The sequence below is a fragment of the Schistocerca cancellata genome, unplaced genomic scaffold (assembly GCF_023864275.1).
Source record: "Schistocerca cancellata isolate TAMUIC-IGC-003103 unplaced genomic scaffold, iqSchCanc2.1 HiC_scaffold_455, whole genome shotgun sequence".
Lineage (NCBI taxonomy): Eukaryota > Metazoa > Arthropoda > Insecta > Orthoptera > Acrididae > Schistocerca > Schistocerca cancellata.
Genome location: NW_026046472.1, coordinates 12,501 through 17,500, shown reverse-complemented (window position 1 = coordinate 17,500; position 5,000 = coordinate 12,501). Strand labels below are relative to the sequence as shown.

Genomic DNA, 5,000 nt, shown 5'->3' with positions numbered 1-5,000 from the left:
GGCCGTGGCCTCATTCAAGTTGGACTTGGGCTCGGCGCGAGGCGTCGGGGTAGTGGACCCTCCCAAACACCACATGCCACGACAGGCGGCAGCCTGCGGGGTTCGGTGCTGGACTCTTCCCTGTTCGCTCGCCGCTACTGGGGGAATCCTTGTTAGTTTCTTTTCCTCCGCTTAGTAATATGCTTAAATTCAGCGGGTAGTCTCGCCTGCTCTGAGGTCGTTGTACGAGGTGTCGCACGCCACACCGCCAGCCGGCTGTGCACGCTACCGAGAAAGTACCGGTATGCGAACCGCCAGGCGACGGGCGCGCATCGCACGTTTAAGGAGACGCGGCCGGCCCCACAGGCGGCCACGACACTCCCAGGTCTCCGAAGGCGGGACAAACGCCGCGCGCTTCAGTATACGTAGCCGACCCTCAGCCAGACGTGGCCCGGGAACGGAATCCATGGACCGCAATGTGCGTTCGAAACGTCGATGTTCATGTGTCCTGCAGTTCACATGTCGACGCGCAATTTGCTGCGTTCTTCATCGACCCACGAGCCGAGTGATCCACCGTCCTGGGTGATCTTTTTTGTTTAGTTTCCACTGTCTCTTTCAAAACAGTTGCATAGGCGGGACTGAGGCGTTTGACGGCCCCTGTTCCAGCGTTCTGTGTCCAACGGCCTCACGGCCGATGGGCGTCGTACGGCTCCACACCGGAGCGGACAGGCACTCGGGCGAAAGTCATTCAAAACCGGCGCCAGGCGCCAGGTGCCGCAGGCCAGCCGCTCCAGAGCTTCAGCGCTCGTACCACACAACATTTTGTCCGTTAGTTTTGAGAGGCACGCGTGGTTCCGCACGCGGCGCACGGCTGCTGCCGTACAGGTAGCGTGTTGCGCGACACGACACGCACATCGAAAGACATGCAGTCTAGTCGGTAATGATCCTTCCGCAGGTTCACCTACGGAAACCTTGTTACGACTTTTACTTCCTCTAAATGATCAAGTTTGGTCATCTTTCCGGTAGCATCGGCAACGACAGAGTCGATGCCGCGTACCAGTCCGAAGACCTCACTAAATCATTCAATCGGTAGTAGCGACGGGCGGTGTGTACAAAGGGCAGGGACGTAATCAACGCGAGCTTATGACTCGCGCTTACTGGGAATTCCTCGTTCATGGGGAACAATTGCAAGCCCCAATCCCTAGCACGAAGGAGGTTCAGCGGGTTACCCCGACCTTTCGGCCTAGGAAGACACGCTGATTCCTTCAGTGTAGCGCGCGTGCGGCCCAGAACATCTAAGGGCATCACAGACCTGTTATTGCTCAATCTCGTGCGGCTAGAAGCCGCCTGTCCCTCTAAGAAGAAAAGTAATCGCTGACAGCACGAAGGATGTCACGCGACTAGTTAGCAGGCTAGAGTCTCGTTCGTTATCGGAATTAACCAGACAAATCGCTCCACCAACTAAGAACGGCCATGCACCACCACCCACCGAATCAAGAAAGAGCTATCAATCTGTCAATCCTTCCGGTGTCCGGGCCTGGTGAGGTTTCCCGTGTTGAGTCAAATTAAGCCGCAGGCTCCACTCCTGGTGGTGCCCTTCCGTCAATTCCTTTAAGTTTCAGCTTTGCAACCATACTTCCCCCGGAACCCAAAAGCTTTGGTTTCCCGGAGGCTGCCCGCCGAGTCATCGGAGGAACTGCGGCGGATCGCTGGCTGGCATCGTTTATGGTTAGAACTAGGGCGGTATCTGATCGCCTTCGAACCTCTAACTTTCGTTCTTGATTAATGAAAACATACTTGGCAAATGCTTTCGCTTCTGTTCGTCTTGCGACGATCCAAGAATTTCACCTCTAACGTCGCAATACGAATGCCCCCGCCTGTCCCTATTAATCATTACCTCGGGTTCCGAAAACCAACAAAATAGAACCGAGGTCCTATTCCATTATTCCATGCACACAGTATTCAGGCGGGCTTGCCTGCTTTAAGCACTCTAATTTGTTCAAAGTAAACGTGCCGGCCCACCCAGACACTCAATAAAGAGCACCTTGGTAGGATTTCAACGGGGTCCGCCTCGGGACGCACGAACACGCACGAGGCGGTCGCACGCCTTCGGCTCGCCCCACCGGCAGGACGTCCCACGATACATGCCAGTTAAACACCGACGGGCGGTGAACCAACAGCGTGGGACACAAATCCAACTACGAGCTTTTTAACCGCAACAACTTTAATATACGCTATTGGAGCTGGAATTACCGCGGCTGCTGGCACCAGACTTGCCCTCCAATAGATACTCGTTAAAGGATTTAAAGTGTACTCATTCCGATTACGGGGCCTCGGATGAGTCCCGTATCGTTATTTTTCGTCACTACCTCCCCGTGCCGGGAGTGGGTAATTTGCGCGCCTGCTGCCTTCCTTGGATGTGGTAGCCGTTTCTCAGGCTCCCTCTCCGGAATCGAACCCTGATTCCCCGTTACCCGTTACAACCATGGTAGGCGCAGAACCTACCATCGACAGTTGATAAGGCAGACATTTGAAAGATGCGTCGCCGGTACGAGGACCGTGCGATCAGCCCAAAGTTATTCAGAGTCACCAAGGCAAACGGACCGGACGAGCCGACCGATTGGTTTTGATCTAATAAAAGCGTCCCTTCCATCTCTGGTCGGGACTCTGTTTGCATGTATTAGCTCTAGAATTACCACAGTTATCCAAGTAACGTGGGTACGATCTAAGGAACCATAACTGATTTAATGAGCCATTCGCGGTTTCACCTTAATGCGGCTTGTACTGAGACATGCATGGCTTAATCTTTGAGACAAGCATATGACTACTGGCAGGATCAACCAGGGAGCTGCGTCAACTAGAGCTGAGCAGCCGGCCGCCCGGGAGTGTGTCCCAGGGGCCCGCGCGAACACGCAAGCGTCCGCTCAATTATTCTGCAAACAGGAGGAGGCTGAGCTCCCCTGCACAATACACCTCGAAACCCTCTCAGGTCCCGGCGGCGCGCAGCGCCGTCCTAAGTACTTGGTCGGGTTCGAGAGAGGCGCAATCGCCCGGAGTTAGGCGAGTAGACGCTTTAGGTGCGACCACCCGTGCTCCCAACTGAGCTTGCCGCTGCCGACAGAGGCCCGGGAGCGTGCTGTCGTGGCATTGCCGGCGGGAGACAACACGCGCCACCTACGGTGACCGGCAGCTCCAACGCCAGCGCCACAGAAGGGCAAAGGCCCCACGTGGGTGCCGAAGCGAACTCTCCCAGCACAGCGCACGTGCCAACACGTCTGCACAACTGCGATACAAACCACCAGCGAGAACCGCTGGGGCGACCGAGCAGCAGACGGCGTCGCGGCGCCGAGTGCCGGGCGGCGGCGCATCCTCAACGCACACAGTCCTCAGTCGGACCAGCACACTGCAGATGTCCACCGCGCTTCGCACCGGGCCCGCGAGGACCCACTTTGGCCGCCCGGCGCCGCGCGCAGGGTGCCCCGGCGCGCAGCTGCGCCGCCTGCCGCGTCCGTCGGCCGGCGCGCCTGCCACTGGGCGCCCCCACCAGCCGGCTGTAGCGCGTGCGCCCACGCACCGCGCGGCCAGCACGCCGGGCGGCCCCCCCTCACCGGCCGCGGACGGTCCCACCCAGCCACCGCCGCGTATCGCTTCACACACAGATTTGCCCTTACTGATTTACCTCCAGCAACAACAACCGCACCACAATGGGTTTACCAGTTGTTCATTTGCGTTGCGTCACGTCACCAGCAAACGTAGACGTCCATCCCAGTTTGCAAATGCAACGATTATTGCATACCTGTCTGTTAGGTGTCACGACACACTACGTCTGCCCACATACACGCAACAAAATGTGCACGACTAGAGAACACGTGGGAGGTGGCCCCCTACGTATGCGATGTCCATTACGAGACCGACTGTCAACCAGCATCTGTACCATGTCGCAGATGTGGAACGCGGTGCACCATGCTATCACACTGTGTGAGAAGAGACGACTACGTTTGAATACACGCGCCACTACATCAACAGACGGCTCATGCTGATCGCCATCCAGGGCGTCCGTTACTCCCACACGTCTCTATGGCGTACCACACTGCAATGTAGCTGTTATGGGGAGACGGCACGTGGCTGAGTGCACAACATTTGGACCGTATGGTTCGCTGTTGTTGGGCGCAGTCGTACGGTCACACATGTGCCACAGCGTATCATTCAGTACATACGGACCTATGTGCAGTACAATGTGAGGATTAAGCTTACGATATCAGCGGACAGTGGACACAGGCCGTACCACGACGTAGACTGAGCGCTTCGACATGCGAATGCCAGTGAACAGCTGCGAAGGGCATTGAACACGCAAGCACCTGAACGACCAGCGTGCGAAGGCAGGGTGGAGGGGGGGGGGCGATGTACATCCTGCAGTTGTCCACATTACAGTGTACAGCGGGAGCATGTAAAAAGTAAGCAACACTTGCGAAGTGTTCAACATGAAACGACACACAAGAGGGTGGGCGGTGCGAGTAGCGAACTATATTCAGAGGGTTGTGGTTAGACAACACTAGATTAATGTAACGTGTCATATGCCAATTACAGAGCAGGTTAAGGCACAACGTGGGTTAGGTTAAGGCACAACGTGGGTTAGGTTAAGGCACAACGTGGGTTAGGTTAAGGCACAACGTGGGTTAGGTTAAGGCACAACGTGGGTTAGGTTAAGGCACAACGTGGGTTAGGTTAAGGCACAACGTGGGTTAGGTTAAGGCACAACGTGGGTTAGGTTAAGGCACAACGTGGGTTAGGTTAAGGCACAACGTGGGTTAGGTTAAGGCACAACGTGGGTTAGGTTAAGGCACAACGTGGGTTACGTTAAGGCACAACGTGGGTTACGTTAAGGCACAACGTGGGTTACGTTAAGGCACAACGTGGGTTACGTTAAGGCACAACGTGGGTTACGTTAAGGCACAACGTGGGTTACGTTAAGGCACAACGTGGGTTACGTTAAGGCACAACGTGGGTTACGTTAAGGCACA

The 5,000-nt window shown here is 56.1% G+C and overlaps 3 non-coding genes across 3 annotated transcripts in view; all 3 read right to left on the bottom strand.

The window, feature by feature from the left end:
• Window positions 1-220, bottom strand: part of LOC126126435 (large subunit ribosomal RNA) — a 4,222-nt gene extending 4,002 nt beyond the window's left edge. The window contains exon 1 of the ribosomal RNA XR_007526769.1: window positions 1-220. This exon is cut by the window's left edge and continues 4,002 nt beyond it. This is a non-coding gene — a ribosomal RNA (large subunit ribosomal RNA).
• Window positions 221-409: 189 nt separating this feature from the next.
• LOC126126438 (5.8S ribosomal RNA) lies at window positions 410-564 on the bottom strand. Its single transcript, XR_007526772.1, has one exon. It is a non-coding gene; the product is annotated as a 5.8S ribosomal RNA (ribosomal RNA).
• A 353-nt stretch (window positions 565-917) lies between these two features.
• Window positions 918-2,826, bottom strand: LOC126126434 (small subunit ribosomal RNA). Its single transcript, XR_007526768.1, has one exon. It is a non-coding gene; the product is annotated as a small subunit ribosomal RNA (ribosomal RNA).
• Window positions 2,827-5,000: the final 2,174 nt, after the last annotated feature.